General features: G+C 47.6%; 1 protein-coding gene and 1 long non-coding RNA gene across 5 annotated transcripts in view; one reads left to right on the top strand and one right to left on the bottom strand.

Moving 5' to 3' along the window:
- LOC132592013 (uncharacterized) overlaps positions 1-12,763 on the bottom strand; it is a 182,371-nt gene that overhangs the window by 145,100 nt on the left and 24,508 nt on the right. The gene's annotated exons all lie outside the window — the stretch shown is intronic.
- ELMOD1 (ELMO domain containing 1) overlaps positions 10,151-12,763 on the top strand; it is a 47,605-nt gene continuing 44,992 nt past the window's right edge. For 2 of the 4 annotated variants that reach the window (XM_035116489.2, XM_035116480.2), the window contains exon 1: positions 10,151-10,350. The gene's annotated coding sequence lies outside the window, so the exon portion shown is untranslated. Of the gene's footprint in view, positions 10,351-10,648; positions 10,963-12,763 lie in introns of those variants that run through there. The other 2 variants (XM_035116481.2, XM_035116486.2) reach the window with 1 other exon arrangement.

Raw genomic sequence — 12,763 nt, 5'->3', positions numbered from 1 at the left:
ACAAAAGCAATATAAAATCACTATTATCTCCAGTCCTGGTAAAACTGCTGATTCTGAAAGTCCATGCTTATCTATATTTGCTCTTCCTACATTTCAACTTTCAAGATGCTGCAAGTGCAAGATTTTGACAAAGGGCTCATCCATTCTGTCTTTTTTTATAATATATTTTTATTACTTTTCCAATTAAAAACATTTATATCACATCCATTATTTCAAATTATACAAATACATATCAATCAAACCGAATGTTATGCCAAATCATCTAAAATTTTCGGGGTTCCCATGCTTCAAGAAATTGGGGATTCCTCGCAACTGCTCACTGACATCTTTTTTCTAAAGTCCAAATCATCACTCAAAGTCTATAATAGTCCCGATCTTTCCCTTACAGTCACATAGATGTTTTCCTCTTTCATCCGATTTTTTCCCAGCTGCTGAGATAAATATCAAACAAGATTTCACATATGTTCTTTCTCCTGTGTGAGTTAATCAGTCCAGCCTCCCCATAAATCTTCTTGGTCTGGAGCGTCCCTGTTGCGTCGGTCTTTCAACACGAAGCAGCGCCATCTTAGAAAACTCAAATCAGTTTCGTTTTCTTCTCATAACTATGTAGATTAACGATCTTTATGAAATTTACAGCTTTTCCAGGCAGAAGATCCAGTCATCACATTATGCATAGATTCTTGATGAATTAGTGGCTCTCCTTGCCCTATAGCTGAACTTAGCTTCAGGTCGCTGTTCAAATTCAAAGTGCGTCACATCTCATAAATCCTCCGAACGCATTCCAGGCACTCCTTCCCTCCAGCTAGAGGGGGGCTCATCCATTCTGTCTTTTAATGTGGATGGTAAGCAAGCTTCTTTTCCTAATCACTGCCTTCCCACAATTTCCCCTCCCTTGATCCAGATTTCCTTATACCATGGACACTGGCGGAGGAACAGGGGTGCGGGGGGAATGCACTGCCCCCGGTGGCACGATCCCGGTGGGGTGCCATCGCAACTGCACACACACACACACCCCGCGCTGGGTGCCACGTTCCTGCAGGCGGCGTGCCGCACCCCCAGGACACGTGCAAGGCCACTGTGGGCGGTGCGTCACGCCCCCGGGACACGCACCACACCCCTGCAGGCAGTGTGCCACGCCCCCGGGATGCACGCCAGCCACGCCCATGCCTGATCTCCGCCCCGCCCCCCAAGCTTGAAGCTCCGCCACTGACCAGGGATACTCTGAGAAAGGAGAGGGTGTATGGAAATCCAGATTAAGGGAAGCAGAGATACTAACTTGAATAAAATATGGAGGGGGAGCAGACAAAGACATTGATATGGGAGGTAGGGGGACGAAGACACAGGAGGGATGGCAGAAAAGAAGTTTGAAAGTAAATGGCAAAGCTCTTGACAATGTCCTCCTCCCTTGGCTCTTACAGCTTGTCTTGAATTTAATTTTTTAAAATGGCAAGCAACCAGGGAGCTGCTTCCTCTCTTGTCCTAGCAGAGCTCCATGAATCTGCCCCATGGAGCACGCAGTTTCATTCTCTCTTCCTGTCTGTCTCCAATTGCAGGGGCTGTAAGAAATGATGTTGGACAGCAACCCTTTTACAACTTCTTTTACAGGTCTTGCTGGGAAATGAAGGGCAAACGTGGAAAAGGGAAAGGGGGGGGGAAGGCAGCAATGCCGATCAACTTGGGAGGCCCTGGCCTCTGCAAATATTTTATGGGGGCCAAAGGGACCTGGGCCCCTAGGAGTTGGCAACTATGGAGGGAAGGGGAAGTCAGTGATTTAGAGGAGAATGTCACAGAGCAATGGATTTTGGGGGGTAAAAAAATGAAAGGCACAAATACAGGATGGGAGACACCTGGCTTGAGAGCAGTACATGTGAAAAGGATCTAGGAGTCTTGGTAGACCACAGACTTGACATGAGTCAACAGTGTGATGGTGCAGCAGCTAAAAAAGCCAATGCAATTCTGGGCTGCATCAATAGGAGTATAGCATCTAGATCAAGGGAAGTAATAGTACCACTGTATTCCGCTCTCTGGTCAGACCTCACCTGGAGTACTGTGTCCAGTTCTGGGCACCATAGTTCAAGAAGGATACTGACAAACTGGAACGTGTCCAGAGGAGGGCAACCAAAATGGTCAAAGGCCTGGAAACAATGCCTTATGAGGAACCGCTTAGGGAGCTGGGTATGTTTAGCCTGAAGAAGAGAAGGTTAAGGGGTGATATGATAGCCATGTTCAAATATATTAAAGGATACCATATAGAGGAGGGAGAAAGGTGGTTTTCTGCTGCTCCAAAGAAGTGGACACGGAGCAATGGATTTAAACTAAAAGAAATAAGATTCCACCTAAACATTAGGAAGAACTTCCTGACAGTAAGAGCTGTTCAACAGTGGAATTTGCTGCCAAGGAGTGTGGTGGAGTCTCCTTCTTTGGAGGTCTTTAAGCGGAGGCTTGACAGCCATATGTCAGGAATGCTTTGATGGTGTTTCCTGCTTGGCAGGGGGTTGGACTGGATGGCCCTTGTGGTATCTTCCAACTCTATGATTCTATGATAATTAATGGAGGTACCGTATATTATCCACATTAAATGACAGTACAGAAACAGATGAACCCAAAATCTATCACCTAATAAAACTTAGAAGTTATGGAATTAGATGTCAGGTTCCCTTATAGAACAGTCTCATGGGCCAAATTAGGACCCCTGCTGGGCCAGCAATTGGGACGTTTTAGGTTTGGGCAGACAACCAATGACCCATGTGGTAGACATCCAATCATAAATAGTGTGGAGGTGGTGAACACACATCATTCCCGTTTGGCGTGGCTTACTACGTTGCTGTTTGGGCCCATAACCAATGACCCATTGTATGACTTCACCATAGTCATGCTAGAATCGAAGAAGCTGGTTAAAAGGCCAGCCCAAATCAAAACAAGTATCTGGCTGTTAGCCTAAGGCTAGCCATAGTAGAATAGAAATGCGTTTTTGGACCTTTCAGTGGCTTTTTTGAAATTTTCAGTGGCTTTTTATTTCCCAGTCCAATATTCCTCATATCTGGATAAGCTTTGTTCTTTAGGCAGAATCAGTACATGTGCAGCTCAGTCCTATGCATATTGAGTTGGGATGTAAACATACCGCATTTATATATCTTTTCTTTTTTTCAAAAACCCTTTTGCTGGCACATCAAAGTCTGCAAATTGTTGTTCTTCAAAGAGAACGATCCTACAGGTAAAAATAAAAGAATAACTTAAAAGCTTTTTGCAGTTACTAAAATAGTCTCTCCTTTCAGCGGGGGAGAGGCGAGGCCAATATTTTGCACAACTTCTCTGGTTTAAGTTAATATCACAAGTATACTCTTCCACCCCTAAGGAAAATTGTGACATTAACCTGAGAAAAAACCCAGTTCTGTCACAAACGATTAGGATTCGGTGGGCAGCTGGAAGGCTGTGCAACTTTAGCTGCTTATTCTCATGCTAGCTGTGCTAAAGAAGCAATCTTTTTGGCATTTTCTCTCTCTTTAGGGCACAATCCCATCCATTGTCAAGGAGGCTGTGAGAAGGAGCTTTACACATAAGCAGCGGTTCTATCAGAATAGACATTCAGAAAGATGCCCAGAATGAGCAGGAAGGCAGGAGGGGGGTGGGGAGAGGTGCATATTTTGCTGTCTATACCAGGCATCCCCAAACTGTGGCCCTCCAGATGTTTTGGCCTACAACTCCCATGGTCCCTAGCTAACAGGACCAGTGGTCGGGGAAGATGGGAATTGTAGTCCAAAACATCTGGAGGGCCAAAGTTTGGGGATGCCTGGTCTATACTGTCTTGTTGTATGATTCTTGTGATGCACAGAACACGCCAAAATCCGAATTGATGCTTATGTCTATGGTGTAGCTCCCATTGATTTAAGGAGAGTCAGGGTCACAGGGTTACTGGCTTCAGTCCAGTAAAGTATTCAAGGCCCTTCTTGTAAGCTTAAGAATGTAACTAATCCTGGATTACTCACTCCACTGGGGTGGTAACCTGGTTGCCTCATCCTTGAATTCTTCGTTGGCACGAGCTTGGCAAAACTGAGCAAGGTTTGCATTCCCGGAGCTCTTAAAAAGACCAGGACATCCCCACTTAAACGCTGAAGAAAAAAGCCACACGTCTTGTTGATTCAGAAGGCAAAAGTAGTGGGGAATTTTCCAGACTGAATTAAGGTTAACCCTTGCATTGGGCAAATTGGAGCCACAACATCCTGTGATGTAAGGCAGTTGGTTAAGAAAAAGACTCCTCTCATCCACTGGGGACATTTGAATCGACTTGTAGCAGGGCCTCCTCGGTGGTGGTTTCCATTTGCGGAATGCCCTCCCTCGCGAGGTGCGTCGGCCTTCCTCATTGCTGACTTTCAAGAGAAATTTAAAAACCTTCCTATTTACTCAGGTTTGGAAATGTTTTTAAATGTAGGGGACAAGCAGCAGCACCATGACCTGCTGTGAGGACACACGATGATGCTAGCTTGCAAAGGAATCGGGACTTGAGAGAGGTGGCACCTATCCTTTGGCATTTCCTCCTACCAGGCAGGTACTGTCTCTGTTATCTTTTGTAAATACCTTCCTCCTTTTAAGCGGAGATATTTATCCCAGTCTGCATCTGTACCAGAACTGCCGTACTTTTCAGTGTATAAGACAAGGTGCCCCCCCCCCAATCTTTTAAGTTTAAAAACGTGGGTCATCTTATACAGGGAATATAGCAATTAAATATATAAATAAATACGGTACGTCCCGCCTTCTTGCCTCCTCCCACTCAGCCCGCCCTACAGCTGGGAGGGAGGCTGAAGGCAGTCAGTTTTTGCCACACGGAGTCTGCCACTCCAGTTGGCTACAGCGATCAAAGTACAGTCGTACCTCGGTTTACGACCTGCTCGGGTTGCGAACAGTTCGGGTTACGAACTCCACGAACCCGGAAGTGATTTCGGCATGCGCGCATCCCGCGCATGCGCAGAAGCGGCACGCGTGCTTTACGCATGAATGGCAGAAATGGCGCTCGGTTTGCGACCTTTTCGGGTTACGAACCGCGATCCAGAATGGATCGCGGTTCGTAACCCGAGGTACTACTGTAATATCACCCCTCTGTGCCTTTCCCGTCATAGAAACCTCAAACCTTGTGCCCCTCCTGGGTAACGGCGCCTCCCCCCCAAAAAAAGCTCAACAACTCTGGTCCTCCCCCCAAAAAAAGATCAGCAATTGTCTAACTCTGACTGTGAAGGAACAGCTGATAGGCGGCTTGTTAGAGGCGCGCGGCTGTCACCTTCTCCCCCCATTTTCTTAATTTGGAGTCCCCAAAAATAGGGGGTGTCCTATACTTGGGGGGCGTCCAATACACAGAAAAATACAGTAGTTATAACTGTTTTCATGCATGGCGTTGTTTTTATATGTTCACATTGTTTTCATATATGGATTGCTTTTCATTGTTTTCTATATGCAACTGTTTCTGTTTCACGGTTTTGTTCTTATAACTTGTGTATTATTTTATTACTTTGGCACCAGTGACAGACCAGCTGTGCCACACAAAACTCTGTCCTTCAGCAGAAGGAAACTTCTGCAAGGCTCAGGCAGAATGACCGGGGAACTGCTCCTCACAGCTCACTTCACCTGCCACCTGAAGCAATGGCCTCATTCTGCCCACCGGTGCCCCTATACTGCCAAGGCACTTCCTCCTCAAATCCCCAAGGTACAGTGGTACCTCTGGATGTTAACGGGATCCGTTCCGGAGCCCCATTTGCATCCAGAGCAGTACACAACCCGCGTCAGCGCTTCTGCGCATGTGCGGATCACGATTTGGCGCTTCTGCGCATGACGTCATTTGACGCTTCTGCGCATGCGCGTACCGCCAAACCCAGAAATAACCCGTTCCATTACTTCTGGGTTCGACACGTATGTAACCCATGTTGTACGCAACCCGCAACATTCATATCCAGAGGTATGACTGTACAGTGGTACCTTGGTTCTCAAACTTAATCCATTCCGGAAGTCTGTTCCAAAACCAAAGCGTTCCAAAACCAAGGTGTACTTTCCCCATAGAAAGTAATGCAAAATGGATTAGTCCGTTCCAGACTTTTAAAAACAACACCTAAACCAGCAATTTAACATGAATTTTACTATCTAACGAGAGCATTGATCCATAAAATGAAAGCGATAAATAGTGTACTGTACTTCAGTCACACACTCAATCCATCAGCAACTGATCTGGGTTCCACACAGTCACAAAAAAGAAACAGAAAGAGCCACAAAAATGCAAAATAAATAGCAAAAACAGACAGGCCTCAGTTTAACACTCAAAATGGAAGTGTGGCACTCAAATCAGAAGTGTAACACTCAAAACGAAGCACTTTCGGTTTCCGAAAAAGTTCGCAAACTGGAACACTTCTGGGTTTGCAGTGTTTGGGTTCCAAGCAGGGCCGGCCCTACGGCCAGGCTGGGTGGCATGGGCGCCCGCCCGCCAGGGGGGCGCTGCACAGCTGCGCCCACCCGCCCGCTGTGAAGCTGCACCCACGGCAGCCGCGCTGTGCGTTGCGCCCGGCCGGCTGCGCAGCTCCGCCCACCCGCTGCGCTGGGAAACGGGGCGGGGCGGGGGCGCCAGAGGGATCCGTCGCGCCAGGGCGCCAAATATACTTAAGACGGCCCTGGTTCCAAGTTGTTTGAGTACCAAGGTGTTTGAGAACCAAGGTACCACTGTATTCCCCAGGCCCAGGGTTGTCCTTTAGCCTCCCGCTGCTCAGCAAAAGCTCCCACCGGTGTTCTCAGAGATAGAGCAGTGGTGTGGAACATCATCTCAGAACTCACTCAGCCCGTGATGGAGGGAGGTCTTCCCTTTCTGACAGTTGCCAGGCAACAGGTCCCATGGATGTCCTCTTGAGGCCATGGTGTGAGGCTGGGCAGCAGCTTGGGAGTTGCTCCGCCCGCCATGGAGGTGAGTCTTCCCTTGTTGACAGCTCTTTCCCAAGGATGGTTGATTTGTTTAAATATGTATAGGCTGCAGCTTCATAAAATGGTGGAACATTAAAAAACCAACATTTCAACATCAACAAAAGCACCAGTAAATGCTGGTTGGTAAAAAGAGATTCACATGGCAAAGGGATGTCTGAATAACACAGTTTTCAGAATGCGTGTCAAAGAAAGCGGGGGTGATTCCTGCCGAACTTCTGTTGGCAGGGAGTCCCACAGGGCTAGGCCCACAACATTATTATTATTATTATCCCACCCTATAGATCTCAGGATGGTTCACAGCATAAAATCAAAATATAAAAATAAAAAACAGAAAATGCATAATAAAAACAAAAGCAAAGACAACCCAACAATCTTCCCTTCCACAACAGGCTTTAAAGCAGGCATAGGCAACCTTGGCTCTCCAGATGTTTTGGAACTACAACTCCCATGATCCCTAACTAACAGGGCCAGTGGTCAGGGATCATGGGGGTTGTAGTTCCAAAACATCTGGAGAGCCAAGGTTGCCTATGCCTGCTTTAAAGGCTCAGTCTCTAGTTAAAGCTGAATGAGCCACAGACGCATGGGGGAATCATCAGAAGTGCCCCCGCCAGAGGATCCCTAATGTTCTGTTTTTATTTCCTTTGTGGTGAACCATGAGGAAAAAACCACTCTGCATAAAACTGGATGAATCGCCTCCACGCAATCCCAAGGGTGAGAACAAATTTTGAGGCTTAAGCTCTATTTCTTGGGCACAAAGGCTGTTGGGAGAATCTCCCTGCTGTTGGGAAAATCTGAAATCTGGCTCACAGCAGCCCTGAGTGATGATTTGTATATGGGCTATCACAGATACACACATGGCAGCGAGAACTGTTGCATCTCCTCACATCACTTCAAACCCAAAGGCATTTCATTAGGCGCAGGGGATGACGTTCAGCTGCCAATCATCAAGGCCTAGGTCTCCCCAGAACTTGTACTACTTCAGACTAATGAGGGCGGTGGAAGAGAACAAACAACGCTCCTCTGTACTAGCAACTTGGTAAAAAATCCCTGTGCATAGAAAACTAGCAAGTCAGGAAGAAGGCTAGGCTAGCACCCTGACAAACTACCTGTCCATGTGCAGGGATTTTTGTCGGTGGGGAGGGAGGTATGAGGAACATCCAATTATGCCAGCTCAAACACAGGTTGACCACCTCAGTAGGAAATAGGCAGGAATTACACACCAAGCCAAAAAAAAGAGAGCAATTAACCATTGCACAAATTGCAAGGGGTCTGTGTGTCCTACTTTACAGAGGGCACTCCTCTATTTGAGTGGCTGTCTGGTCCCAAGTCCAGTTTAAAGATAAAGGACCATAAAATAATAAAGGGCAGGAGCTTTGAAGTTGCTGATCAACACCTAGTTAGCCGAATGAGCAGGCATACAGGCTACAGCACAGAATCCCCCAATGTGGTGAGATCATACCCTCCAACATTTCTCCGATGAAAATAGGGGTGTTCCATTCCATAATTATAATTTTACTATTTATACCCCACACATCTGACCGGGTTGCCCCAGTCACTCTGGGCAGCTTCCAACGTATATAAAAATATAATAAAACACTAAACATTTTTTTTTAAAAAAACTTCCCTAACAGTGCTACCTTGGATCTCAAACACCTTGGTACTCAAACAACTTGGAACCCAAATGCTGCAAACCCGGAAGTAAGTGTTCTGGTTTGCGAACTTTTTTCGGAAGTTGAACATGCTCTGTTTTGAGTGTTATGCTTCCTATTTGAGTGCCACCCTTCCATTTTGAGTGTTAAGCTGAGGTCTGTCTGTTTTTGCTATTTATTTTGTGTTTTTGTGGCTCTTTTTCTTTCTTTTTTTGTGACTGTGTGGAACCCAGTTCAGCTACTGATTGATTGTGTGACTGCAGTACATTGTTTAATGCTTTCATTTTATGGATCAATGGTCTCGTTAGATTGTAAAAAATCATGTTAAATTGCTGTTTTATGGGTTGTTTTGACTGGAACAGATTAATCCATTTTGCATTACTTTCTGTGGGAAAGCGCGCCTTGGTTTTGGAATGCTTTGGTTTTGGAACGGACTTCTGGAACGGATTAAGTTTGAGAATCAAGGTCCCACTGTACAGGAATGCCTTCAGGTGGCTCAGATAATTCCACACCCTCCAGCATTTCTCCGATGAAAATAGGGACAGCCAGGTGGCACTGTGGTTAAACCACTGAGCCTAGGGCTTGCTGATCAGAAGGTCGGTGGTTCGAATCCCTGTGACGGGGCGAGCTCCCGTTGCTTGGTCCCAGCTCCTGCCCTCCTAGCAGTTCGAAAGCACGTCAAATTGCAAGTAGATAAATAGGAACCGCTACAGCAGGAAGGTAAACGGCATTTCATGTGCTGCTCTGGTTTGCCAGAAGCGGCTTTGTCATGCTGGCCACATGACCTGGAAGCTATACGCCGGCTCCCTCGGCCAATAATGCGAGATGAGCGCGCAACCCCAGAGTCGGTCACGACTGGACCTAATGGTCAAGGGGTCCCTTTACCTTTACTTAAGGAACACTGGGACATTCCTGGGTCAAATCAGAAATCGGGATGGCTTCTCTAAATCAGGGACGTCCCTGGAAAATAGGGACACTTGGAGGGTCTGTGAATTGCATTGCAATTTTTTTTTAAAAAAAGTAGTGATTACAGGTTACAGGCAGCACCTGTTCTGTAGTCACTCCGCTGGTGATCTTGAAATAGTGTTCTGCACACTTTGTATAAAGTACTTTTACATTGCAATGTTGCCGAAACAAAATTCCAAGTATGTTAGTACTTGGCCAATAAATTATTATTCTATTCTATTCTATTCTTTCTAAATTCACATCTATACAGTACATATAACTCAGCTCATGTATATTTTACGTCCTTTATTCATAGCTGCCAAGTTTTCCCTTTTCTCACGAGGAAGCCTATTCAGCATAAGGGAATTTCCCTTCAAAAAGGGATAACTTGGCAGCTATGCCTTTATTAGGGGGGGGGTATGTGTATCCCCCCCTCTTTTAAAGTGCCTTAAGTGGTCACTTATAACAGAGGGGGGGCTCAACAGAGCGGGTCTAACCCTGGAACGACGGGCGGCAGCGCGCATCTCCCCCCACGGCCCCCTAGCCTCGCAGTTCGCAGTCCTCGCCAGCAGGGTGCGCCACGAGCGCAGTGTCCCTTTCCCTCCATTCAAGCTCGCCGAGGCTGCTGCGCCTCACCTTCCCGGGGCTCGGGGGCGGCGGCTCTGCCTCTTGCGCGCTCCCTTCTCCTTTGATCCCTCCGGTGACCCACATTGCCGGAGCGCCGCCGCAGCTTGTTCCAGGGAGGGAAGCTTCGCCAGCTTGCCTGGCGGCGCGATGGGACTCTGAGAGAGCCCACGGCGAGGAGGTAAGCGAGCCAGCCAGCCAGCCAGGGCAGGCTTTCCTAACCACAGCACCCCACCTCCGGTCCTCAGTGCAACTCTCTGCAAAATCTAGAGCCTCGCCGCCACCCCGCTTCCTCGCGCACTGCAACCCCTTGCATTTTTTTTCATTGAGCCCAGTGCTGCATAGATACGCTTGCTTGCACGCATGCATGCATGCGTTGCCTGGGCGGCGCGATTTGACCCCGCATCCTTCGCTTTGACAAGGGCCGGGTTTGGCGGGGGCAGCGGCTGCTGCTGCTGTTTGCAAAAGCCGCGAGCCTGGTGCGGGGTCGCCTAGCGACCAGCAATCAATTAATCATGGCGAGCAGCGCGAGCTCCCGGGGCGCCGCGCTCGTCCTGCACCCAGGTCCGCCATCTGCACCAGCCAAACCGAGCAGATGGGCGGAGAGGAGGGAGTAGTTGGCGTGGCCGAGTTGCGGCTATTGATCGTGGCTTCTGGCATCCGTGCTGGTGGTGGGGTCTGTTTTCATTGATGGTTCCTGGTTGATTTGCCGGCGAGGCTCGTTGGGTGTTTCTGACAAGCTGCTAAATACTCCTGGCGTTTCCTTTCAGTTGAGGGTGGGCAGGCGAGGAAGGTAAGCATTAGTTGGGGGGGGGGAGGGGGTTGCTTTCTTTGCATGCTTTTATTTTATCATTGGCCGGTTAACGGAGCATTAAAGAGGTTCAGTGCAATGCCTTCTTTGCTGGGAGTGGAATTAAAGCGCCTTTTTGCCTTCTGAGTTGGCGCGTGCAAGAGTGTGCCTTCGGTGTGGCTTAGATTCACCCCATCCCATGGATTCGGCCTCAGGCTGCAGTCCTATGCAAGCTTACATGCGAGTAAGCCCGTTTGAGCTCCGTGGGCCTTGCTTGGCTGTAGGGTTGTGATAGCACCGCTCTGGGGGCCTTTGCTGTTACAGACCTTGCCGCTTGGTTCCAATGGGCCTCCAGGTGGCTTGCAGAACAATTAACAGTATGAATTTTAAAAATCGCCTTAAGACCCGAATGAAATACAGTAATGGGGGAAAATGTAGGAGTTTACTGCAGAACACCAAAGAGCAGCAAAATAGCAAAGCAATAAAGGGAGGGCAATTTCAAGTGGTGCAGGAATGGTGGTTGGTTTTAGCTTCAGCAGGGGGGGGGGGACCCCCAATAATTCATTGCTCCAGAGGATTTATGTTTTTCCCTCAGCCCCCACCCACAAGTATAGTCTCTGGAGCAAAATCTAAACTTGGTGTGTGCTCTCAGCTTAAAAGTGTCTTCAGAAGAGCCTGGTCTCCTTGGAAGTAAGTGGTGGTGCAGCCCCCACACTCTTTCTCGGAAGTAAGTCCCGCTATGTCCAGTGCAGCCTCCTCCTCCTAAGGTTGCCTGGTAATTGCAGCCCAGTCCTGTGCGTGGCTACTCAGAAGCAAGTCCCCCTTTGCTCATGTGACTTCCCTGTAAGTGTGCGCAGGATTGCAGCCTCGATCTGAGCCCCATCCACCCCAGAAGTTAATGTGGCTTAAGTTGGTTATGGAAACCTGTAGTTTTGCAATGGTCCGTAGATCACTCAGTGACTCCTTTGGTTGCGTGGTCAGGGATATCTTTGACCCAGGAACACAAAGATGCTGTAGCATCCTTGCTCCCAACACAATAACGTAAATAAAGCCCACCCCATTTGCTCAGCAAAGGGTTGAAAAACAAGAAGCAGGATCTGGGCTGGTACCCCAGGTGCCTTGCTCTGCAGTGTGTGTTTGTGTGTCGTGCTGATGGCTTGACAAGCTCTCAGCACAAGTGGAACAGCCAATATGGTGGAAAGCAGGTAACAAAAGCTACTGTAAAGGAGGAAGCAACACCTGATTGCTTCTAATTTGGGTTATAGCAACATACGATATGAGGTGATCTAGGAAGAGGTTTTGGTCCTGAGAGGGAGAAGGGGACCTGTATGAGCAGGATACAGAAATTTCTGTTTTCACAGGCAGCACCTCCAACCTGTTAGGAATTAGGTTTCGCAGTGGGGAATCATTAGGGTGCCTAACTAAGCTTGTTGCAGCTCTAGATAATACAGTCCTGCCAACCTGTATTGTCCCTTTAAAATAGGTTAGTGAAGGTGGGGGAACCTATAAAGACTACACCATGATAGTTGCTGGATCCTTTTTTATTGTAGGTCACCCATCTCCATTTCTCACAACCAAGGGAGACTTTCTTTTATAAAAGGGGGTTGAAAGCATTCACCTGCACACTTAAATATAACCCTGTTTGCTGCTTGTTTTTGTAATAGTATTTGCAAAATTATTGAATCATATAGGTTTATGGCCTCAAAGACTTAGCTTTGCTGGTGTGTGTGTGTATGTATGTACATGTCCTTCCTCCCCTCCCCCAAATAGATTTGCATGCATGGGACATGTCACTTGTCTTTTG

The sequence above is a fragment of the Zootoca vivipara genome, chromosome 4 (genome assembly GCF_963506605.1).
Source record: "Zootoca vivipara chromosome 4, rZooViv1.1, whole genome shotgun sequence".
Classification (NCBI taxonomy): Eukaryota; Metazoa; Chordata; class Lepidosauria; order Squamata; family Lacertidae; genus Zootoca; species Zootoca vivipara.
This window is presented reverse-complemented; position numbering and strand designations above follow the sequence as displayed.